Source organism: Neofelis nebulosa, chromosome 18, assembly GCF_028018385.1.
Source record: "Neofelis nebulosa isolate mNeoNeb1 chromosome 18, mNeoNeb1.pri, whole genome shotgun sequence".
NCBI classification, from domain to species: domain Eukaryota; kingdom Metazoa; phylum Chordata; class Mammalia; order Carnivora; family Felidae; genus Neofelis; species Neofelis nebulosa.
Genome location: NC_080799.1, coordinates 6,918,329 through 6,945,427, shown reverse-complemented (window position 1 = coordinate 6,945,427; position 27,099 = coordinate 6,918,329). Strand labels below are relative to the sequence as shown.

The window sequence follows — 27,099 nt, the reverse complement described above, 5'->3', positions numbered from 1 at the left end:
TCATCCATCACAGACAATACACGAAGCCCGTCTTCATTTCTGGGTTGTACTCACAAAGTAAATTGAAGTCTCTGGTGTTCTGGGACACAGCTTCTTGAAGAACAAAGGGGAAGTTCTTAGGGAAAGTCAGGCTCCACTCACGCTCCCATCTCTCAGCTCAAGCTTGAGAACAATGGGTTTTTCTCATTGAATTAACCCTTGACTGCTATATTTCAGGGGGATCTGCAAAAGTTAAATGTGCAAAGAGAACCAATAAAGGAAGCCCTGCTAACAACAGAAGCAAAATAGACAAGATACACAATGGACACGAATGTTTTACAAACATATGAATACTACTTTCAGCATCGTATGTCTGTGATTCTTTTTCTTTTTTTTTTTTTATTTATTTTTGGGACAGAGAGAGACAGAGCATGAACGGGGGAGGGGCAGAGAGAGAGGGAGACACAGAATCGGAAACAGGCTCCAGGCTCCGAGCCATCAGCCCAGAGCCTGACGCAGGGCTCGAACTCACGGACCGCGAGATCGTGACCTGGCTGAAGTCGGACGCTCAACCGACTGCGCCACCCAGGCGCCCCTGTGATTCTTTTTCTTAACTACCAGTTAACATCTTTAATAGAAGCAGGAACAGTCATGTTATCTCTTTTCCCTTGAGCAAATTTTAATAGCATGTGTCTTTCAGAGAAGTGGTCTATTTAATTTCACTCAAAAATATATAAAGTTTTGAGCGGAGGGAGGGAAGATGGCGGCGTAGGAGGACGCTGGGCTCACTGCGTACTGCTGATCACTTAGATTCCACCTACACCTGCCTAAATAACCCAGAAAACTGCCAGAGGATTAGCAGAATGGAGTCTCCGGAGCCAAGCGCAGATGAGAGGCCCACGGAAGAGGGTAGGAAGGGTGGCGAGGTGGTGCACGGTGCACGGACTGGCAGGAGGGAGGCAGGGCGGAGGGGCAGCCCGCTGGCCAAGCAGAGCCCCCGAGTCTGGCTTGCAAAAGCGGAGGGGCCGGGTGGAGTGTGTTCCAACAGCAAGCGCGACTTAGCATCTGGGAGGTCATAAGTTAACAGCTCTGCTCGGAAAGCGGGAAGGCTGGAGGACAAAGGGAGGGAGAGTTGCTGAGCCCCCGGATGACAGAGCTCAGTTTGGTGGGAAACAAAGGCGCTCAGCAGCGCCATCTCCTTCGCCCATCCCCCGCCAAAATCCCAAAGGGAACCAGTTCCTGCCAGGGAACTTGCTCGCTCCGCACAAACACCCAAAGCTGTGCTTCTGCGGGGCCAAACCTCCGGCAGTGGATCTGACTCCCTCCCGCTGCCACAGGGCCTCTCCTGAAGTGGATCACCTAAGGAGAAGCGAGCCAAGCCAGCCCCTCCTGCCCCCGTGCACCTTGCCTACCCACCCCAGCTAATACGCCAGATCCCCAGCACCACAAGCCTGGCAGTGTGCAAGTAGCCCAGATGGGCCACGCCACCCCACAGTGAATCCCGCCCCTAGGAGAGAGGAAGAGAAGGCACACACCAGTCTGACTGTGGCCCCAGCGGTGGGCTGGGGCAGACATCAGGTCTGACTGCGGCCCCGCCCACCAACTCCAGTTATACACCACAGCACAGGGGAAGTGCCCTGCAGGTCCTCACCACTCCAGGGACTATCCAAAATGACCAAACGGAAGAATTCCCCTCAGAAGACTCTCCAGGAAATAACAACAGCTAATGAACTGATCAAAAAGGATTTAAATAATATAACAGAAAGTGAATTTAGAATAATAGTCATAAAATTAATCACTGGGCTTGAACACAGTATAGAGGACAGCAGAGAATCTCTTGCTACAGAGATCACGGGACTAAGGAGCAGTCAGGAGGAGCTGAAAAACGCTTTAAACGAAATGCAAAACAAAATGGAAACAATGACGGCTCGGATTGAAGAGGCAGAGGAGAGAATAGGTGAACTAGAAGATAAAGTTATGGAAAAAGAGGAAGCTGAGAAAAAGATAAAAAAATCCAGGAGTATGAGGGGAAAATTAGAGAACTAAGTGATACACTAAAGAGAAATAATATACGCATAATTGGTATCCCAGAGGAGGAAGAGAGAGGGAAAGAGGCTGAAGGTGTACTTAAAGAAGTAATAGCTCAGAACTTCGCTGAACTGGGGAAGGAAAAAGGCATTGAAATCCAAGAGGCACAGAGAACTCCCTTCAGATGTAACTTGAATTGATCTTCTGCATAACATATCATAGTGAAACTGGCAAAATACAAGGATAAAGAGAAAATTCTGAAAGCAGCGAGGGATAAACGTGCCCTAACATATAAAGGGAGAACTATAACACTCCTGACTGATCTCTCTTTTGAAACTTGGCAGGCCAGAAAGGATTGGCACGAGATCTTCAGTGTGCTGAACAGAAAAAATATGCAGCCGAGAATTCTTTATCCAGCAAGTCTGTCATTTAGAATAGAAGGAGAGATAAAGGTCTTCCCAAACAAACAAAAACTGAAGGAATTTGTCACCACTAAACCAGCCCTACAAGAGATCCTAATGGGGATCCTGTGAGACAAAGTACCAGAGACATCACTACAAGCATGAAACCTACAGACATCACAATGACTCTAAACCTGTATCTTTCTATAATAACACTGAATGTAAATGGATTAAATGCTCCAACCAAAAGACATAGGGTATCAGAATGGATAAAAAAACAAGACCCATCTATTTGCTGTCTACAAGAGACTCATTTTAGATCTGAGGACACTTTTAGATTGAGAGTGAGGGGGATGGAGAACTATTTATCATGCTACTGGAAGCCAAAAGAAAGCTGGAGTAGCCATACTTATATCAGACAAACTAGACTTTAAATTAAAGGCTGTAACAAGAGGCGAAGAAGGGCATTATATAATAATTACAGGGTCTATCCATCAGGAAGAGCTAACAATTATAAATGTCTATGCGCCGAATGCCAGAGCCCCCAAATATATAAAACAATTACTCATAAACATAAGCAACCTTATTGATAAGAATGTGGTAATTGCAGGGGACTTTAACACTCCACTTACAGAAATGGATAGATCATCTAGACACACGGTCAACAAAGAAACAAGGGCCCTGAATGATACATTGGATCAGATGGACTTGACAGATATATTTAGAACTCTGCATCCCAAAGCAACAGAATATACTTTCTTCTCGAGTGCACATGGAACATTCTCCAAGATAGATCATATACTGGGTCACAAAACAGCCCTTCATAAGTATATAAGAATTGAAATTATACCATGCATACTTTCAGACCACAATGCTATGAAGCTTGAAATCAACCACAGGAAAAAGTCTGGAAAACCTCCAAAAGCATGGAGGTTAAAGAACACCCTACTAAAGAATGAGTGGGTCAACCAGGCAATTAGAGAAGACATTAAAAAATATATGGAAACAAACGAAAATGAAAATACAACAATCCAAACTCTTTGGGATGCAGTGAAGGCAGTCCTGAGAGGAAAATACATCGCAATCCAGGCCTATCTCAAGAAACAAGAAAAATCCCAAAAACAAAATCTAACAGCACACCTAAAGGAAATAGAAGCAGAACAGCAAAGGCAGCCTAAACCCAGCAGAAGAAGAGAAATAATAAAGATCAGAGCAGAAATAAACAATATAGAATCTAAAAAAACAGTAGAGCAGATCAACGAAACCAAGAGTTGGTTTTTTGAAAAAATAAACAAAATTGATAAACCTCTAGCCATGCTTCTCAAAAAGAAAAGGGAGATGACTCAAATAGATAAAATCATGAATGAAAATGGAATTATTACAACCAATCCCTCAGAGATACAAACAATTATCAGGGAATACTATGAAAAATTATATGCCAACAAATTCGACAACCTGGAAGAAATGGACAAATTCCTAAACACCCACACGCTTCCAAAACTCAATCAGGAGGAAATAGAAAGCTTGAACAGACCCATAACCAGCGAAGAAATTGAATCAGTTATCAAAAATCTCCCAAAAAATAAGAGTCCAGGACCAGATGGCTTCCCAGGGGAGTTCTACCAGACGTTTAAAGCAGAGATAATACCTATCCTTCTCAAGCTATTCCAAGAAATAGAAAGGGAAGGAAAACTCCCAGACTCATTCTATGAAGCCAGTATTACTTTGATTCCTAAACCAGACAGAGGCCCAGTAAAAAAAGAGAACTACAGGCCAATATCCCTGATGAATATGGAGGCAAAAATTCTCAATAAGATACTAGCAAATCGAATTCAACAGCATATAAAAAGAATTATTCACCATGATCAAGTGGGATTCATTCCTGGGATGCAGGGCTGGTTCAACATTCGCAAATCAATCAACGTGATACATCACATTAATAAAGGAAAAGATAAGAACCATATGATCCTGTCAATCAATGCAGAAAAGGCATTTGACAAAATTCAGCACCCTTTCTTAATAAAAACCCTTGAGAAAGTCGGGATAGAAGGAACATACTTACACATCATAAAAGCCATTTATGAAAAGCCCACAGCTAACATCATCCTCAATGGGGAAAAACTGAGAGCTTTTTCCCTGAGATCAGGAACACGACAGGGATGCCCACTCTCACCGCTGTTGTTTAATATAGTGCTGGAAGTTCTAGCATCAGCAATCAGACAACAAAAGGAAATCAAAGGCACCAAAATTGGCAAAGATGAAGTCAAGCTTTCGCTTTTTGCAGATGACATGATACTATACATGGAAAATCCAATAGACTCCACCAAAAGTCTGCTAGAACTGATACATGAATTCAGCAAAGTTGCAGGATACAAAATCAATGTACAGAAATCAGTTGCATTCTTATACACTAACAATGAAGCAACAGAAAGACAAATAAAGAAACTGATCCCATTCACAATTGCACCAAGAAGCATAAAATACCTAGGAATAAATCTAACCAAAGATGTAAAAGATCTGTATGCTGAAAACTATAGAAAGCTTATGCAGGTAATTGAAGAAGATATAAAGAAATGGAAAAACATTCCGTGCTCATGGATTGGAAGAATAAATATTGTCAAAATGTCAATACTACCCAAAGCTATCTACACATTCAATGCAATCCCAATCAAAATTGCACCAGCATTCTTCTCAAAACTAGAACAAGCAATTCTAAAATTCATATGGAACCACAAAAGTCCCTGAATAGCCAAAGTAATTTTGAAGAAGAAGACCAAAGCAGGAGGCATCACAATCCCAGACTTTAGCCTCTACTACAAAACTGTAATCATCAAGACAGCATGGTATTGGCACAAAACCAGACACATAGACCAATGGAATAGAATAGAAACCCCAGAACTAGACCCACAAACGTATGACCAACTCATCTTTGACAAAGCAGGAAAGAACATCCAATGGAAAAGAGACAGTCTCTTTAACAAATGGTGCTGGGAGAACTGGACAGCAACATGCAGAAGGTTGAAACTAGACCACTTTCTCACACCATTCACAAAAATAAACTCAAAATGGATAAATGACCTGAATGTGAGACGAAACCATCAAAACCCTAGAGGAGAAAGCAGGAAAAGACCTCTCTGACCTCAGCCGTCGCAATCTCTTACTCGACACATCCCCAAAGGCAAGGGAATTAAAAGCAAAAATGAACTACTGGGATCTTATGAAGATAAAAAGCTTCTGCACAGCAAAGGAAACAACCAACAAAACTAAAAGGCAACCAACGGAATGGGAAAAGATATTTGCAAATGACATATCGGACAAAGGGCTAGTATCCAAAATCTATAAAGAGCTCACCAAACTCCACACTCGAAAAACAAATAACCCAGTGAAGAAATGGGCAGAAAACATGAATAGACACTTCTCTAAAGAAGACATCCGGATGGCCAACAGGCACATGAAAAGATGCTCAACGTCGCTCCTCATCAGGGAAATACAAATCAAAACCACACTCAGATATCACCTCACGCCAGTCAGAGTGGCCAAATGAACAAATCAGGAGACTATAGATGCTGGAGAGGATGTGGAGAAACAGGAACCCTCTTGCACTGTTGGTGGGAATGTAAATTGGTGCAGCCTCTCTGGAAAGCAGTGTGGAGGTTCCTCAGAAAATTAAAAATAGACCTACCCTATGACCCAGCAATAGCACTGCTAGGAATTTACCCAAGGGATACAGGAGTACTGATGCATAGGGGCCCTTGTACCCCAATGTTTATAGCAGCACTTTCAACAATAGCCAAATTATGGAAAGAGCCTAAATGTCCATCAACTGATGAATGGATAAAGAAATTGTGGTTTATATACACAATGAGGTACTACATGGCAATGAGATAGAACGAAATATGGCCCTTTGTAGCAACGTGGATGGAACTGGAGAGTGTGATGCTAAGTGATATAAGCCATACAGAGAAAGACAGATACCATATGTTTTCACTTTTGTGTGGATCCTGAGAAACTTAACAGAAACCCATGGGGGAGGGGAAGGAAAAAAAAAAAGAGAGAGGTTAGAGTGGGAGAGAGCCAAAGCATAGGAGACTGTTCAAAACTGAGAACAAACTGAGGGTTGATGGGGGGTGGGAGGGAGGTGGGGGTTGGTGATGGGTATTGAGGAGGACACCTTTTGGGATGAGCACTGGGTGTTGTATGGAAACCAATCTGACAATAAATTTCATATATTGAAAAAATAAATAAATAAAATAAATCGTCACTTTACTTTAAAAAAAAGAAAATATATATATAAAATTTTTTTGTGACGTTTCCTTATTATCCTTTTTCTAAGTTATTTTTTTCCAGTTTTAGTGGGACATATAATTGACACACAACAGTATATAAATTTGAGGTATACAGCATAATGATTTGACTTACATATATCATGGAATTATTACCACAATAAGTTTAGTTACCTAAAAAATATTTTGTCTTGTGATGAGAATGCTTAGCATCCACTCTCTTAACATCTTTCAACTACAACTGAAATTTGTACTTTTTGACCATCTTCCTCCAATCCCACCACCCTTTGGATTCTTTACTCTTACTCTGTAAGCTGTCAAGACTGGAGCATGGAAGTATTTATCCATCACTCATTCAGCAGAATATCTATTGAGCACCTACTCTGTACCAGGCTGGACCAAATCATGTTGGCTTGTGTCTTTTTTGATTTAAATTTTAGGTAAAATTGACGAGTGTTTAAAATTTAAAACAGATTCTTAGTCATCAAATCATACCACTTGAAAAGTGATACACAGTTAATTTTGTATATGTTGGAGCTTGTGGGGTCATCATGAGTGGGTATTACACATTTTATTGTATGGCCAACCTCACTGCTAAAGATCCTGTTACCTCTCTCAGTAGAACCATTCATTCATGGTGGCAGGAAGTCTTCATGAAGCATGATGCCTGTTCTCTAGCATCTTCTGGTTCACAAGTGTAGTGCAAATGGTGAGTTTCTCAAGATCAATATTATTATTTTTAAATTTTTTTAATGTTTATTCACTTTTGAGAGACAGAGAGAGACAGAGTATGAGCAGGGGAGGGTCAGAGAGAGGGAGACACAGAATCTGAAGCAGGTTCCAGGCTCTGAGCTGTCAGCACAGAGCCCAACGCGGGGCTGGAACTCACAAACTGAGAGATCATTACCTGAGCTGAAGTCGGAAGCTCAACCGACTAAGCCACCCAGATACCCCGAAGAGCAATACTATTTTGACTGAACTTTTAGCCCCATTCTCATCCAGTGACTCCTAAAATTTGGGGGAGCCACCAGCAGAGTCACCTTTTAATCTCAGTTGACTGAAGGGCAAGCAAATTGTTCGGGAAGGTGAGAAGTGCCAGCCTGTGAGGGCCAGGAGCTTTCAGGAAGTGTCTGTCCCAGCCAGACCCCTGCTTTCTCTCAGGGAGAGTCGCTGTTTTTACACACTTACAGGTCTGCTACACAGGTGCCCTAAAGCCACAAATAAGATGGAGACCATCTCTATCCTCCTCTTCTTCCCTCAGAAAGCCTACTTAAAGACAGGGGCTGTATATTAAATGCAGGAGTCCTAGAATTAAGCCTTATTGTACAGCCTTGCTGGCTATGAATCAGTGGCACCTGTTCTTTTTTTTTTTTTAATTATTTTTTACGTTTATTTATTTTTGAGACAGAGTGAGACAGAGAATGAACGGGGGAGGGTCAGAGAGAGAGGGGGACACAGAATCTGAACCAGGCTCCAGGCTCCGAGCTGTCAGCACAGTGCCCAATGCGGGGCTTGAACTCACAGACCGCGAGATCATTACCTGAGCCGAAATCGGACGCTTAACTGACTGAGCCACCCAGGCGCCCCCAGTGGCAACTATTCTTTATGCTCTTCAGAGGAGATTCCAGATCCTTGTTATTTTTTAAATTTTACGTGGCATGTATATATATATCTCCTGCAGAAACACACACACACACACACACACACACACACACACACACACCAAACAGGTACACAATTGTTACTTGCAAAGTTTTTAAAATTAAAATTGTTTACAATTTGCATCCCAGAGCTCTAAATCAACTGCAAATCACTTGTTAACTTTCCTGGATGACTGCAAGTGACAAGTGGGAGTTTAAAAAAGGAATAAAATGAAGCGCTAAAGACACCCTTGGGTACAAAGAAAACATAGAACTGACTGGATGAATTAATGACAAAGTGTTCAGTTCAGTGCCACAACCCTTGACAGCAGCCTGTAGTAACTGACAACATAACAGAGGAGGGAATGGGCTCTGGTGCATGGGGAGGTATCAGGGAGGAGTCTGGGGACTGACTAGGACTGGAAGGATGAGAATAGATGAGAGGAGAGTGGGCAGAGCACTGACAGAGCTCAGACTGGGATGAAAAGGGAGCACAGCCTGACTTGAGTGGGGCTCATGGAAGGTGGAGCCAAGTAGGCAGGATGGCTTGGACTATGGGAGTCCTTCACATCTGGCAGACATGCTTCACACCAGTGATTCTCAACCTTGCTTGTACATGAGAATCAATGGGGGCACTTTTAAAGCCACACTCTGGGTGAATTGTGTTAGAGTGTCTGAGGTGGCCTGGGCATCAGGATTTTTAAAAGAATGCCACTGATGTCAATATACAACCAGGGGTTGAGAACCACAGTCATGTGAGTGTAAGTTGTGGAGAAGAGCATTGCTCAAAATTCCTGTGGTAATCACTGTACCTCATGACTGTGCACAACATTTTCCCATCCCTTCAGTGGACTTGAAAGAAATTTAAAATATTGCTCAAGTTCAAAGGTCTGTGCATAATCATGTGATGCTAACTGGACTGACTCTAGGTAACCCTTATGGTTGGTTGTTCATAAGCCACAGTGTGGCACTCAAGTCTGAAGGACCCTTAGGTTGCAGTTCCAAATAGAATCTCTGCCCAAAGGAACACGTTATTAAGGGTAAGTGAACCTCCACACCCACACCCATTCCATATCCCTTAATTTAAAAAAACACCAGAAAAACATTCTTTATGCAGAAAGTTATTTCTCTGACCTGTGTTTCTTTAAAAGGCTTGAAGGAGAAGTTCTGCAGGACTCTGATGAGGGCAAGTTTCATGTTCATGATCGTGAACCTCATGCTAATGCAACTTTTGGGTCCAGTTCCAAAAGGTAGGTATATATAAGGATTTATGCTGTCCTTGATCTTCTTGCTGAACCTGGTTCCATAAAAGAAGTTGTAAACAAGTTAGTGAAACATAAAAACCACAAGAGCTACATGTTTGGGGTTTTCAACCAGGACTACACAGAACACTCGGGGGGGCTGATCCCTGAAATCCTTCCATGCTTGTTCTGCAGTGACAACTGTAAGTTACAGATCCTCTGCATTACCCTTACCCTGTGGGAGCAGTCAGTCTTGTTGAGGAGATGAGATGAATGTTGTTAAAAGGAAGGGTTATCTTAAACACTAGAATTACAGTCAGGATGGGGAGATGTTCACACTCTGAAAGGCAAGCAGGCAATGAGCCCGACTGAAGGAAAGGTAGGTTCCTGCCTCCACTGACTTACATTGGTCATGTGCCCATGGAAGAAGGAAGCAGGAGAAATGCCTCCCATGATTTAGATTGTAATTTTTCCCTTCTCTTCCCTCCCTCCCACCTTGAATCCCCCCAACCACTTTGACAGAGCCACCTGTCAGAATATTTATATGGACACATGATGCTGCTTCACTGTAGTCATACTCACTGATGTGTATAATCAGTATAATCACTGAATTCTTGGCCACCTGTTTCATGAGGCTAAAAGTCCCTGAAGGTTAGCCCTATGTTTTATTCAAAACTGATTCTACAATATTTGATTATATTAAGGGAAAATGTGGATTTGGGGAAAGTGATAATGACATTGTGGTGAGGTATTTTTATAAAGTCCTTATATTACAGACAACATTCTGGATGATTACAGATGATGTACTTAAGGTAATATGGAAATCAGATGAATTACCATGGTGTGTGGATGGGGCAGCTGACAGGTTAGTGGTTGTTAAGCAGATGATGGGCACATATAGATACATTAAAGGTATTTCATAGGGGTGCCTGGGTGTCTCAGTAGGTTAAGTGTCCAACTCTTGATTTCAGCTCAGGTCATGATCTCATGGTTCGTGGGTTCAAGCCCCAGGTTGGCTCTTCACTGATAGTGTGGATCCTGCTTAAGATTCTCTCTCCCTCTTTCTCTGCCCCTGCCCTGCTCACACTGTTTCTCTCTCTCTCAAAATAAATATAAGAACTTAAAAAATTGTTTTAAAAAAGTATTTCATAGTCATGTGCCTATAGGATATGCTTGTGCATGTATCAAAAATTCTCTATAATGTACATTTTTAACATGTGGATTTCTCACTTCCTTGCCCCATCCCTGACACACGTAGGTAAACACTTCATGTCATGACTGAATGAATCACAGAGAAGTACCAGGAATCTCTGGTTTCTGTTTGAGAAGCTACAGGAGCAGGGACGGCTGAGCTTGTGAGAACCACCAGGTCTTCTGGTCCAGAAAACAGGTGACTTGGTCAATTCTGATTTCTTTTAGCAAGTACTATATGTAGGCACGATGCTAGCACTAGGTGCACCATGCAACAAGACAAGGGCCCTGCCATCAGGGAGCTTAGAGTCAGGGCTAAAAGTCTGGATCCCTACAAAGTTCACTCCAAATTTTTCTCACCAATACAATAAACAGGAAAGTACCAACTGTTTGCAGAATTCAAGCTGTGCCCAAAGCCAGACTCTGCTCTGGATTCCCAGAGAGAAAGCTCAAGGCCCCTCCTCCAAGGAGGATGTCTCAGATGGCTAGAGAGCAGATGACTTTGCTTTGGACTAACCCCAGATACCAAGAGAGGTGGGAGATGGCACAGGACTGCAGCCACAGACAGCACAGGACCTGTGTGTGCCCCCATCTCATGAGGTTTCTCCACCTGCCAGGGAAGATGACTCTCAGTTCCACAGTCTCTGCTCTCCCACTAGGGCTAGTGGAAAGGGTGGCCGAAGTTTACAACATGGAATTGTAGGGGAGTAGGGAGATAATTCAGAGAACTATAGAGGACAGAAACACTTAAAGGAAGGCCTATTTCTTTAAATGAAATAGTGGGTAAGTAAGTTATGATATATGCATATAATCAGACACACACAATTGTAGTATGCTGTTATTGTTTGCTGTTACAGTAAGTAAGTTGTTCATAAAAATATGCCATCCTTATTTGCCTAGATAAATGTCCACAAGGACACACATGACATATTAATAATTTTGACATATTGGGACTGAGGATGAGTCTAGTTTCTTTTGTCTAGTCTACAGTTTATAAATACAGACAACAAAGAATGATCATTGAATAATAAAAAAAAAACTAAGAGCAAAAAAATGTACAAATAAATAACTGTACAGTCACACATTTGTCATCTATACTGAGATATCAGAATCTCCTCCAATATGAGGGTGGGTTCCCTTTTCCAGGGTTCCTTGTACCTTGTAGGATGGAACTCCTCAGGCTCTGACCAGAGTTCCAGGTCTCAGTGAAGAATAAAGGTTGGCACCACCACCACTGTCCCTTGGAGAATGAACACGCCATTGATTTCCACATCTCTCTTACAGATCCTCTCAAGTCTACCAGAAAGTGGGTATAATCTGAGCGTTTCATTCAGCACTCCATCTGTACAAGGGCATCATAAGTGGGAGGTGCCTGGAAGAAAAGAAACAGATTTTGATAAACTGAAATTTGGGATCAACGTTCAACTCAGTGTACACAGTACTACTGAAGTGTTAGGAACCCCTAAGAATCATTTGTTTTGGTAAAGGGCATTTATGAGCATTTTAATGTCTACCATGTTTTTTTGACCTGCTCAATGCCCCCCTGACAAGTGTCCAATAGTAACGACTAGGGGAGACAGCTGGGACATTTCCCTAAAAAGAACCTGAAATCCTTTCCACAACCATGTAGTGGTTTTTCTGCTTCATGTGAGCAAATGTGACTAATACACAATGACCCTTACTCTTTTTTTAAGAGTACATTATTTATTTAAATAAAAGGTAGTTAACATAAAGTGTAGCATTGGTTTCAGGAGTAGAACCCAGTGATTCATCACTTACATACAATATCCAGTGTTCCTCCCAACAAATGCTCTCCTTAATGCCCATCATCCATTTAGCCCATCCCCCACCCACTTTACTCAAGTGAAATATGTCAAAGTCACTGTTTCTTTTCAAAAGAGAGGCCACACACCTGTACCATTAAAAGGAGAATGTGCAACAGAAAAATATTCCCTACCCATATAAACTCTTAGTGGAAATATCCTGCTTTGTAGCTCTTCAATTATATATACAATATTAGGAGAGAAACACTATATTATATAAAAACTGTAAATAAGTTGGGGAGACACTAGTTCCTTTCAAACCAAATAAAGCAAAAGAAGGGAAGATTGGATGCTTCTAATTGTGGGCACACAAGTTCAGTTCTAGGAGACATTGTAAAGGGAATTGTAATCCTACTCTCAGCCCAACCCTCTGTTGCTGGAAGGGTCTCCTAGTTGTTGCTTCGGGGTTTCATTGTCAAATAAGCCACTCCAGCCCCACAGGCCAAGTCTCTTCATAAGGAAGAATTCCAGTTTGGGAAGAGATCTAAAACAGTATGGACAATATGTGCATACATCTTGGTATTATATTTAATAGCCAACATTGTAGTGGTGAAGAGTTCAATCAGGACCCAGGCACCCTGGCTCCTAGCCTGGCTTCTTTAGCACTAGTTATGTGATAATATAAGAAAGTTATGTTGTCTCTCTGTAGCTCAGATTCTTGCCTCATTATATTGAGATAATTAGAGTTGACACTTCATAGGTGTATGGTAGAGACACTCACTACTTATCAATATCCATGTAGACCCCCATATTTCCCATCCCACATGAACTTTTGGGAAACAACCTTGCAAGTGGGCTGTGAAGTGAGGAGATGTATGTCAGGTTAGGGCTAAACATTTGAAAAGCAAGTGAGCAACACCCTAGTTCTTTATTCCTCAGGCAACATGGAGTCCTCAAGTTCCAGATAATGCATGTATAAAAAAGTGGAACCTCTTGCCCTGTATCCCAAAGTAAATATATGCAGCAGACTCACTCCCACCCTCCACTAACATCCATGTTGGACATGTAAATGTGAGTTAGAAGTAAAACTTTGTTATGAAAACCCACTAGATTTGAGAGCTAATCTGTTACTGAGGCATAAACTGAACCTATCCTCACTCCCTCCACAGGTGTGACCTGCTCACCCTATTGGGGAAAGTCGCATCAATCTTCTCCTGCAGTTTCTGCTGGACATCAGGGTGAGTAGCCAATTCATACACAAGGAAGGAAAGAGATGTGCTTGTGTTCTCACAGGCAGCAAAAATAAAGGTAATAGATTGAGCCATAAGTTCCAGATCAGACAGAGCTAAAAGGAGAGGAAAGACATTTTAGCCAAAACTGGTGAGTGTAAAACATCAGTTTAGATGATGAGAAATCCATTTGAAATGCCAAAATCCCTTAGGGAATAAATGTAAAAGCAACTGGGAATCAAACCGGGAGTGGTTTGTACTCTGATGTCTATCTTACAGAGTTAGAAAGAGGCAAAAGTTGTCTTGATCTGGTAATTCCCAAGGCCTATACTATTCTTGGCCAACTGTTTCTGGTTATGCCACCATCCCCACCAACAAAGTGGGTAATTTCAGGAGATGGCATTTCTGTCTAACGTGCATAGTGTTATCAGTCTGTTCCCAGAGAGTCTAAAATTACTTTACCCCTTAGTAGCACTATCCCTGAGGAATAATTTTACATTCTTCTACCTAACATACAGTTTGATTTTTTTGAGAGAGTTTACAATGATAAGGCTTAATTGTCCTGAAAATAAATGATCTTTCACCTAAACATATCTTCAAGAACTTAAGCCCAATATTGGGGTAAGATAAACTCTTACTACTCAAAGTGTGGCCCATGGACCAGCAGCATCTATTACATCCGGGAGTTTGTTAGAAATGCAGAATCTCAAACCTCACCCTAGAACTATTAGAAAAATATGTGCTTTACAATATCTGATGATCTGTGTGCACAATCTAGCTTGAGAAGCACAGATTATACCTTCCAGAGGTCTCAGCTAATAGAAGACCTGAGGCACAACTCTTCCAACAGGTGATCTCAGATATGTACAGAAACTACAACACAGACAAAAAGCTAGAAGAGTAGTGTCTGGTGCTAGTCTAATCAACCACATTAAAACAGTAAGAGAAACAATGATCAATAGAAGGACATTGGCCAGCATGAAATATAGACAAACAGAATACAGTGAGTGGAATTAGCAATGCTTATTCAAACATGGCCTGAATGTCACCTTCCTTAGCGAATGGTCCCGCTCTGAATACGAGTTGGCCTCCCTTTGGATATCTCCTGGCAGTAAGCATGGTTAGGCTCTAATCTATTTGATCAGAACTGTATTATATTAGGACCTTTAGATATTTAGAGCACTGACATTAACATGGCATCTGCCAAAGACATGAAATTCACAACTAAAAATAATACAAAAGGAGGGTAAGAAAGGTCTACAGAGTTCTGATTTCCCAGGCATACTTTCTGTGATACTGCTGTGGATAGATTCAACTATTAGATTCTTTCCCCTGATTGCCATGAACTCCATGATAATCGAATTTTATAGTTCTGCTGTACAGTATGTTAGCCACTTGCCAGATGTGCCTATTTATTTATTTTTTTTTAAATTTTTTTTTCAACGTTTTTTATTTATTTTTGGGACAGAGAGAGACAGAGCATGAACGGGGAGGGGCAGAGAGAGAGGGAGACACAGAATCAGAAACAGGCTCCAGGCTCCGAGCCATCAGCCCAGAGCTTGACGCGGGGCTCGAACTCACAGACCGCGAGATCGTGACCTGGCTGAAGTCGGACGCTTAACTGACTGCGCCACCCAGGCGCCCCAAGATGTGCCTATTTATATTTAAACTTTAATTACTTAAATTAAATATAAGATTTGGTTCTTCAGTGACAGAAAGTGGTAGAATGAAACAGATAGATATATAGTGGTGTGATGGAGTAAGCCCATCCTTTAACCATAAAGGTATTATTTCTGTCGTAGAAACAAACTACATCCAGGCTCTTTTTTTTTCTTTCAGACACAGAGACCATAATTACATTACTGGTTATGGATAGAATGAAATGATTACATTTATCAGTCCTGTGTAAATATACTTGATGTTCTTATCTTGGTCCACTGAGAGGAAACAGAGGCAAAGAAACCCTCTGGTTACTAGGAGTGGCAAGGAGCACTCCTAGACCCCAGATTTTGGTTTCTAAATACCATTCTCACTAAAAGGAAACAGGGCTTCTTGGAGAAATGGCTGATTCCAGGGCTTCATTAGGGGAAACAGAGGAGAAACCTGGAATGTCTCATACCAGAATGCAAGAAAATGTTCACAAAATGATATGGGAAAAGGATACAGAATACTCTATGTACTGTAATGGTGGATAGACATTATACGTATTTGAAAACCCATAAACTGTATGACACCAAGGGTGAACTGTAATGTAAACTATGGATTTTGGGCAGTAATACTGTGTCATTTTAGGTATATTTATTGTAACAAATGTACCATATGGTGAGGGATTTTGATAATGGGGGATGCTGACTGTAGGTGGAAGCAGGGAGAATATGGGATCTCTTTGTATTTCACTCAGTTTTGCAGTGAACCCCAAACTTCTATAAAAAAAAAGTCTATTAAAAGCCTAAATAAAGAAGAAGAAAGAAAAAAAAGAACACAGAGTAGCCCACTAGAAAGGGCTTCCAGAGGACAAACTGAGAGAATTGAGGATCTCAATAAAAAACAATGTAAGAGACTAAGTTAGTAATATATGAGATCATACTGACATGTGTAAATAAATAAAATAATAATTAAGAATGCAGAGCTCACCCTAATAATGGAACATTAACTCGTAAACATAGAAGAAATGACGGATTTGGAAAGTCACTATTTTGAAGCCATCATACTAATAATGGTTTCAGTCAAGTACCATCCATGGACGATATAAGTAGTAAGTAAAAGTTTGAAGAAAAACACAGTATTTATATAGTCACAAAGGTGGCCAGCACCAGTTACTTCTTATTTACAAAAGGAATAAAAAACTTTACAGTACCCAAGGCTAGTTATCACAACTTTAATCAGGTGTTCCAAGTGCAGGTCACCAACATGGGCACCATGTGCCTACTGGTGTGATGAAGACTTGATGTGAATTTCCAGACAGAGGTTCTGATTCAGTGGATCTGGAGTAGGCCAGAGGATTCACATTGGAAACAAGCTCCCTTGTGGGAGACCACTGACAGCTTAGGCATCTATCGATGCCTTTCAAGCTTTGAACAAACCTGAGGCTGTGGGCTTCCGGAGAGTGCTTCTGCTACCACTTGTATCTGAACATGTGTCTTTCTTCCATGTGCAGAAATTCCATCCATTGGAAATCTTTCTGCACATTTCAAAACCACTGCATGTCGAACATTCATGAAGCGGGAGTTCCGGAAGATGGCGGCGTAGGAGGACGCTGGGCTCACCGCGCGTCCTGCTGATCACTTAGATTCCACCTATACCTGCCTAAATAACCCAGAAAACCGCCAGAGGATTAGCAGAACGGAGTCTCCGGAGCCAAGCGCAGACGAGAGGCCCACGGAAGAGGGTAGGAAGGGCGGCGAGGCGGTGCGCGCTCCACGGACTGGCGGGAGGGAGCCGGGGCGGAGGGGCGGCTCGCCGGCCAAGCAGAGCCCCCGAGTCGGGCTGGCAAAAGCGGAGGGGCCGGACGGACTGTGTTCCGACAGCAAGCTCGACTTAGAGTCTGGGAGGTCATAAGTTAACAGCTCTGCTCAGAAAGCGGGAAGGCTGGAGGACAAAGGGAGGGAGAGCTGCTGAGCCCCCGGACGGCAGAGCTCAGCTTGGCGGGGAACAAAGGCGCTCGCCAGCACCATCTCCCCCGCCCATCCCCCAGCCAAAATCCCAAAGAGAACCAGTTCCTGCCAGGGAACTTGCTCGCTCCGCGCAAACACCCAACTCTGTGCTTCTGCGGAGCCAAACCTCCGGCAGTGGATCTGACTCCCTCCCGCTGCCACAGGGCCCCTCCTGAAGTGGATCACCTAAGGAGAAGCGAGCTAAGCCTGCCCCTCCCGCCCCCGTGCACCTTGCCTACCCACCCCAGCTAATACGCCAGCTCCCCAGCACCACAAGCCTGGCAGTGTGCAAGTAGACCAGACGGGCCACACCACCCCACAGTGAATCCCGCCCCTAGGAGAGGGGAAGAGAAGGCACACACCAGTCTGACTGTGGCCCCAGCGGTGGGCTGGGGGCAGACATCAGGTCGGACTGCGGCCCCGCCCACCAACTCCAGTTATACACCACAGCACGGGGGAAGTGCCCTGCAGGTCCTCACCGCCCCAGGGACTATCCAAAATGACCAAACGGAAGAATTCCCCTCAGAAGAATCTCCAGGAAATAACAACAGCTAATGAACTGATCAAAAAGGATTTAAATAATATAACAGAAAGTGAATTTAGAATAATAGTCATAAAATTAATCGCTGGGCTTGAAAACAGTATACAGGACAGCAGAGAATCTCTTGCTACAGAGATCAAGGGACTAAGGCACAGTCACGAGGAGCTGAAAAACGCTTTAAACGAAATGCAAAACAAAATGGAAACCACGACGGCTCGGATTGAAGAGGCAGAGGAGAGAATAGGTGAACTAGAAGATAAAGTTATGGAGAAAGAGGAAGCTGAAAGAAAGAGAGATAAAAAAATCCAGGAGTATGAGGGGAAAATTAGAGAACTAAGTGATACACTAAAAAGAAATAATATACGCATAATTGGTATCCCAGAGGAGGAAGAGAGAGGGAAAGGTGCTGAAGGGGTACTTGAAGAAATTATAGCTGAGAACTTCCCTGAACTGGGGAAGGAAAAAGGCATTGAAATCCAAGAGGCACAGAGAACTCCCTTCAGACGTAACTTGAATCGATCTTCTGCACGACATATCATAGTGAAACTGGCAAAATACAAGGATAAAGAGAAAATTCTGAAAGCAGCAAGGGATAAACGTGCCCTCACATATAAAGGGAGACCTATAAGACTCGTGACTGATCTCTCCTTTGAAACTTGGCAGGCCAGAAAGGCTTGGCACGAGATCTTCAGTGTGCTAAACAGAAAAAATATGCAGCCGAGAATCCTTTATCCAGCAAGTCTGTCATTTAGAATAGAAGGAGAGATAAAGGTCTTCCCAAACAAACAAAAACTGAAGGAATTTGTCACCACGAAACCAGCCCTACAAGAGATCCTAAGGGGGATCCTGTGAGACAAAGTACCAGAGACATCACTACAAGCATAAAACATACAGACATCACAATGACTCTAAACCCGTATCTTTCTATAATAACACTGAATGTAAATGGATTAAATGCACCAACCAAAAGACATAGGGTATCAGAATGGATAAAAAAACAAGACCCATCTATTTGCTGTCTACAAGAGACTCATTTGAGATCTGAGGACACCTTTAGATTGAGAGTGAGGGGATGGAGAACTATTTATCATGCTACTGGAAGCCAAAAGAAAGCTGGAGTAGCCATACTTATATCAGACAAACTAGACTTTAAATTAAAGGCTGTAACAAGAGATGAAGAAGGGCATTATATAATAATTACAGGGTCTATCCATCAGGAAGAGCTAACAATTATAAATGTCTATGCGCCAAATACCGGAGCCCCCAGATATATAAAACAGTTACTCATAAACATAAGCAACCTTATTGATAAGAATGTGGTCATTGCAGGGGACTTTAACACCCCACTTACAGAAATGGATAGATCATCTAGACACACAGTCAATAAAGAAACAAGGGCCCTGAATGATACATTGGATCAGATGGACTTGACAGATATATTTAGAACTCTGCATCCCAAAGCAACAGAATATACTTTCTTCTCGAGTGCACATGGAACATTCTCCAAGATAGATCATATACTGGGTCACAAAACAGCCCTTCATAAGTTTACAAGAATTGAAATTATACCATGCATACTTTCAGACCACAATGCTATGAAGCTTGAAATCAACCACAGGAAAAAGTCTGGAAAACCTCCAAAAGCATGGAGGTTAAAGAACACCCTACTCACGAATGAGTGGGTCAACCAGGCAATTAGAGAAGAAATTAAAAAATATATGGAAACAAACGAAAATGAAAATACAACAATCCAAACGCTTTGGGATGCAGCGAAGGCAGTCCTGAGAGGAAAATACATTGCGATCCAGGCCTATCTCAAGAAACAAGAAAAATCCCAAATACAAAATCTAACAGCACACCTAAAGGAAATAGAAGCAGAACAGCAAAGGCAGCCTAAACCCAGCAGAAGAAGAGAAATCATAAAGATCAGAGCAGAAATAAATAATATAGAATCTAAAAAAACTGTAGAGCAGATCAACGAAACCAAGAGTTGGTTTTTTGAAAAAATAAACAAAATTGACAAACCTCTAGCCAGGCTTCTCAAAAAGAAAAGGGAGATGACCCAAATAGATAAAATCATGAATGAAAATGGAAATATTACAACCAATCCCTCAGAGATACAAACAATTATCAGGGAATACTATGAAAAATTATATGCCAACAAATTGGACAACCTTGAAGAAATGGACAAATTCCTAAACACCCACACTCTTCCAAAACTCAATCAGGAGGAAATAGAAAGCTTGAACAGACCCATAACCAGCGAAGAAATTGAATCGGTTATCAAAAATCTCCCAACAAATAAGAGTCCAGGACCAGATGGCTTCCCAGGGGAGTTCTACCAGACATTTAAAGCAGAGATAATACCTATCCTTCTCAAGCTATTCCAAGAAATAGAAAGGGAAGGAAAACTTCCAGACTCATTCTATGAAGCCAGTATTACTTTGATTCCTAAACCAGACAGAGACCCAGTAAAAAAAGAGAACTACAGGCCAATATCCCTGATGAATATGGATGCAAAAATTCTCAATAAGATACTAGCAAATCGAATTCAACAGCATATAAAAAGGATTATTCACCATGATCAAGTGGGATTCATTCCTGGGATGCAGGGCTGGTTCAACATTCGCAAATCGATCAACGTGATACATCACATTAACAAAAAAAAAGAGAAGAACCATATGATCCTGTCAATCGATGCAGAAAAGGCCTTTGACAAAATCCAGCACCCTTTCTTAATAAAAACCCTTGAGAAAGTCGGGATAGAAGGAACATACTTAAAGATCATAAAAGCCATTTATGAAAAGCCCACAGCTAACATCATCCTCAATGGGGAAAAACTGAGAGCTTTTTCCCTGAGATCAGGAACACGACAGGGATGCCCACTCTCACCGCTGTTGTTTAATATAGTGCTGGAAGTTCTAGCATCAGCAATCAGACAACAAAAGGAAATCACAGGCATCAAAATTGGCAAAGATGAAGTCAAGCTTTCGCTTTTTGCAGATGACATGATATTATACATGGAAAATCCGATAGACTCCACCAAAAGTCTGCTAGAACTGATACATGAATTCAGCAAAGTTGCAGGATACAAAATCAATGTACAGAAATCAGTTGCATTCTTATACACTAACAATGAAGCCACAGAAAGACAAATAAAGAAACTAATCCCATTCACAATTGCACCAAGAAGCATAAAATACCTAGGAATAAATCTAACCAAAGATGTAAAAGATCTGTATGCTGAAAACTATAGAAAGCTTATGCAGGTAATTGAAGAAGATATAAAGAAATGGAAAGACATTCCCTGCTCATGGATTGGAAGAACAAATATTGTCAAAATGTCAATACTACCCAAAGCTATCTACACATTCAATGCAATCCCAATCAAAATTGCACCAGCATTCTTCTTGAAACTAGAACAAGCCATCCTAAAATTCATATGGAACCACAAAAGGCCCCGAATAGCCAAAGTAATTTTGAAGAAGAAGACCAAAGCAGGAGGCATCACAATCCCAGACTTTAGCCTCTACTACAAAGCTGTCATCATCAAGACAGCATGGTATTGGCATAAAAACAGACACATAGACCAATGGAATCGAATAGAAACCCCAGAACTAGACCCACAAACGTATGGCCAACTCATTTTTGACAAAGCAGGAAAGAACATCCAATGGAAAAAAGACAGTCTCTTTAACAAATGGTGCTGGGAGAACTGGACAGCAACATGCAGAAGGTTGAAACTAGACCACTTTCTCACACCATTCACAAAAATAAACTCAAAATGGATAAAGGACCTGAATGTGAGACAGGAAACCATCAAAACCTTAGAGGAGAAAGCAGGAAAAGACCTCTCTGACCTCAGCCGTAGCAATCTCTTACTCGGCACATCCCCAAAGGCAAGGGAATTAAAAGCAAAAGTGAATTACTGGGACCTTATGAAGATAAAAAGCTTCTGCACAGCAAAGGAAACAACCAACAAAACTAAAAGGCAACCAACGGAATGGGAAAAGATATTTGCAAATGACACATCGGACAAAGGGCTAGTATCCAAAATCTATAAAGAGCTCATCAAACTCCACACCCGAAAAACAAATAACCCAGTGAAGAAATGGGCAGAAAACATGAATAGACACTTCTCTAAAGAAGACATCCGGATGGCCAACAGGCACATGAAAAGATGTTCAACGTCGCTCCTCATCAGGGAAATACAAATCAAAACCACACTCAGATACCACCTCACGCCAGTCAGAGTGGCCAAAATGAAGAAATCAGGAGACTATAGATGCTGGAGAGGATGTGGAGAAATGGGAACCCTCTTGCACTGTTGGTGGGAATGCAAATTGGTGCAGCCGCTCTGGAAAGCAGTGTGGAGGTTCCTCAGAAAATTAAAAATAGACCTACCCTATGACCCAGCAATAGCACTGCTAGGAATTTACCCAAGGGATACAGGAGTACTGATGCATAGGGGCACTTGTACCCCAATGTTTATAGCAGCACTCTCGACAATAGCCAAATTATGGAAAGAGCCTAAATGTCCATCAACTGATGAATGGATAAAGAAATTGTGGTTTATATACACAATGGAATACTACGTGGCAATGAGAAAAAATGAAATATGGCCTTTTGTAGCAACGTGGATGGAACTGGAGAGTGTGATGCTAAGTGAAATAAGCCATACAGAGAAAGACAGATACCATATGGTTTCACTCTTATGTGGATCCTGAGAAACGTAACAGAAACCCATGGGGGAGGGGAAGGGAAAAAAAAAAAAAAAAGAGGTTAGAGTAGGAGAGAGCCAAAGCATAAGAGACTGTTAAAAACTGAGAACAAACTGAGGGTTGATGGGGGGTGGGAGGGAGGGCAGGGTGGGTGATGGGTATTGAGGAGGGCACCTTTTGGGATGAGCACTGGGTGTTGTATGGAAACCAATTTGACAGTAAATTTCATATATTAAAAAAAAAAAAAAAAAAAAAAAAAAAAAAAAAAAAAAAAAAAAAAAAAACCACTGCATGTCTTTGAGCTTCCCCATCACTGGCCCTCTGAGGATCTCCTTGCTTACCTTTATGGGTGTCCATTTCTTTGGAATTCCGGAAGTTAATCATGAGCTGAAGCAAATCCACTTGGTGCTGGAAGTAGAAAGAGAAATTTCAATGACAAAACACCACTTGTGAAGTCAGAAATATATCAGGGGTACAGCACATAACTTCTTTTTTGAGAATATGGCTCTTTTACATCCAGAAGTCTGACTAGTGTTGTCTCAGTCATCAGTGAACAAAAACACCCAGCTACAAATGTGGGAGAACAGGATGTTTCACTGACAGGAATTCAGCCATAATGTTAAACTGATTTTTGGTTCTTGCCCACTCTGATCCTCAGGTTCTCTGGCTTTTCAACACAGCTTCCTGGGCAAAAAATTGCCTTCTCGCTCTTGTGTCATGCCTCCTAGCTCAGGAGAAAGTTCCTGACTTTAGTCCTTTTAACTCAGCCTTAATTCTTTTTTTTTTTAATTTATTTTTTTTAAAAAAATTATTGTTTAATTTACATTCAAGTTAGTTAGCATATGGTGCAACAATGATTTCAGGAGTAGATTCCTTAATGCCCCTTACCCATTTAGACTATCCCACCTCCCACAACCCTTCCAGCAACCCTGTTTGTTCGCTATATTTGAGAGTCTCTTATGTTTTGCCCCTTTCCTGTTTTTATATTATTTTTGCTTCTTGTCTCTTATGTTCATCTGTTTTGTATCTTAAATTCCTTATATGAGTGAAGTAATATGATATTTGTCTTTCTCTGATTAATTTTGCTTAGCATAATATTCTCTAGTTGCATCCACACAAATGCAAATAGCAAGATTTCATTCTTTTTGATTGCCGAGTAATACTCCATTGTATATATAGACCACATCTTCTTTATCCATTCATCTGTTGATGGACATTTGGGCTCTTTCCATACTATGGCCATTGTCAATAGTGTTGCTGTAAACATTGGCATGCATGTGGCCCTTTGAAACAAACCACCTGTATCTCTTGGATAAATACCTAGTAGTGTAATTACTGTGTCATAGGGTAGTTCTATTTTTAATTTTTCAAGGAACCTCCATACTGTTTTCCAGAGTGGTTGCACCAGTTTGAATTCCCACCAGCAGTGCAAAAGAAATCCTCCTTCTCCATATCCTCAGCAACAACTTTTGTTGCCTGAGATGTCAACGTTAGCCATTCTGACAGGTGTGAGGTAGTATCTCATTGTGGTTTTGATTTGTATTTCCCTGATGATAAGTGATGTTGAGCATTTTTTCAAGTGTCAATTGGCCATCTGGATATCTCCTTTGGAGAGGTGCCTATTCATGTCTTTTGCCCATTACTTCACTGGGTTATTTGTTTTTTGGGGTGTTGAGTTTGATAAGTTCTTTACAGATTTTGGAACTGACCCTATATCTGATATGTCGTCTGCAAATATCTTCTCCCATTCCGTTGGTTGACTTTTAGTTTTGCTGATTGTTTCCTTCACCATGAGGAAGCGTTTTATTTTGATGAGGTCCCAATAGTTGATTTTTGCTTTTGTTTCCTTTGCCTCCAGACACGTATTGAGTAAGAAGTTGCTGCGGCTGAGGTCAAAGAGGTTTTTGCCTGCTTTCTCCTCTAGGACTTTGATGGTTTCCTGTCTTACGTTTAGGTCTTTCATCCATTTTGAGTTTACCTTTGTGTAAGAAAGTGGTCCGTTTTTGTGTAAGAAAGCAGTACAGGTTCATTCTTCTGCATGTCGCTGTCCATTTTCCTAGCACCATTTGCTGAAGAGATTGTCTTTATTCCATTGGATATTCTTTCCTGCTTTGTCAAAGATGAGTGGGCCATACGTTTGTGGGTCCATTTCTGGGTTCTCTATTCTGTTCCATTGATCTGAGTGTCCGTTTTTGTGCTAGTACCATACTGTTTTGATGATTACAGCTTTGTAATATAGCTTGAAGTCTAGGATTGTGATGCCTCCTGTTTTGGTTTTCTTTTTCAAGATTGCTTTGGCTATTCAGGGTCTTTTCTGGTTCCATACAAATTTTAGGATTGTTTTATCTAGCTCTGGGAAGAATGGTAGCATTATTTTGATAGGGATTGCATTGACTATGTAGATTGCTTTGGGTAGTATTGACATTTTAACAATATTTGTTCTTCCTATCCAGGGGCATGGAATATTTTTCCATTTTTTGGTGTCTTCTTCAATTTCTTTCATAAGCTTTCTATAGTTTTCAGTGTATAGATTCTTCACCTCTTTGGTTAGATTTATTTCTAGGTATTTTATGGTTTTTGGTGCAACTATAAATGGGATCAATTCCTTGATTTCTCTTTCTGTTGCTTCATTGTTGGTGTATAGGAATGCAACTGATTTCTGTGCATTGATTTTATATCCTGCAACTTTGCTGAATTCATGAATAAATTCTAGCAGGTTTTTTTGTGTGGAATCTTTAGGGTTATCCATATAGAGTATCATGTCATCTGGGAAGAGTGAAAGTTTGACTTCCTCCTGGCCAATTTGGATGCCTTTTATCCTTTTGTGTAGTCTTACTGCTGAGGCTAAGATTTCCAATACTATGTTGAATAACAGTGGTGAGAGTAGACATCCCTGTCTTGTTCCTGACTTTAGGGGGAAAGCTCTCAGTTTTTCCCCATTGAGGATGATATTAGAGGTGTGTCTTTCATATACGGCTTTTATGATCTTGAGGTATGATCCTTCCATCCCTACTTTCTGAGGGTTTTTATCAAGAAAGTTGCTATATTTTGTCAAGTGCTTTCTCTGCATCTGTTGAGAGGATCATGTGGTTCTCCTTTCTTTTATTGATATGATTAATCACATTGATTGTTTTGTGAATATTGAGCCAGCCCTGCATCCCAGGTATAAATCCCATTTGGTCGTGGTGAATTAGTCTGTTAATATATTGTTGGATCCACTTGGCTAGTAACTTGTTGAGGATTTTTGCATCCATGTTCATCAGGGAAATTGGTCTGTAGTTCTCCTTTTTAGTGGGGTCTTTGTCTAGTTTTGAAATCATGGTAATGCTGGCTTCATAGAAAGAGTTTGGAAGTTTTCCTTCCACTTATATTTTTTGAATCAGCTTCAAGATAATACATGTCAACTCTTCTTTACATGTTTGGTAGATGGGAATGCAAGCTGGTACAGCCACTCTGGAAAACAGTATGGAGGTTCATCAAAAAACTGAAAGTAGAACTACCCTACAACCCAGCAATTGCACTACTAGGCATTTATCCAAGGGATACAGGTGTGTTGATTCGAAGGAACACATGCGCCCCCATGTTTATAGCAGCACTATCAACAATAGCCAAAGGATGGAAAGAGCCCAAATGTCCACTGATGGATGAATGGGTAAAGAAGATGTGGTATATATACACAACGGAGTATTACTTGGCAATCAAAAAGAATGAAATCTTGCCATTTGCAACTACGTGGATGGAAATGGAGGGTATTATGCTAAATGAAATTAGTCGGTCAGAGAAAGACAAATATCATATGACATCACTCATATGAGAACATTAAGAGACAAAACAGATGAACATAAGGGAAGGGAAAAAATAATATAAAAACAGGGAGGGGGACAAAACAGAAGAGACTCATAAATATGGAGAACAAACTGAGGGTTACTGGAGGGGGTGTGGGAGGGGGGATGGGCTAAATGGGTAAGGGACACTAAGGAATCTACTCCTGAAATCATTGTTGCACTATATGCTAACCAATTTGGATGTAAATTTAAAAAATAAAAAATAAAACAAGTTAAAAATAAATAAATAAATGTTTGGTAGAATTCCCATAGAAAGCCATTTGGCCCTGGACTCTGTTTTTGGGGAGAGTTTTGATTACCAGTTTGATTTCTTTTTTTTCTCTTTTTTTTCAATATATGAAATTTATTGTCAAATTGGTTTCCATACAACACTCAGTGCTCATCCCAAAAGGTGCCCTCCTCAATACCCATCACCCACCCTCCCCTCCCTCCCACCCCCCATCAACCCTCAGTTTGTTCTCAGTTTTGAACAGTCTCTTATGGTTTGGCTCTCTCCCACTCTAACCTCTTTTTTTTTTCCCTTCCCCTCCCCCATGGGTTTCTGTTAAGTTTCTCAGGATCCACATAAAAGTGAAAACATATGG

At 41.3% G+C, this 27,099-nt stretch overlaps 1 pseudogene; it reads right to left on the bottom strand.

Annotated features, from left to right (window-relative positions):
• Positions 1–26,252, bottom strand: LOC131501572 (cytochrome P450 3A12-like; annotated as a pseudogene).
• Between the last annotated feature and the right edge of the window lie 847 nt (positions 26,253–27,099).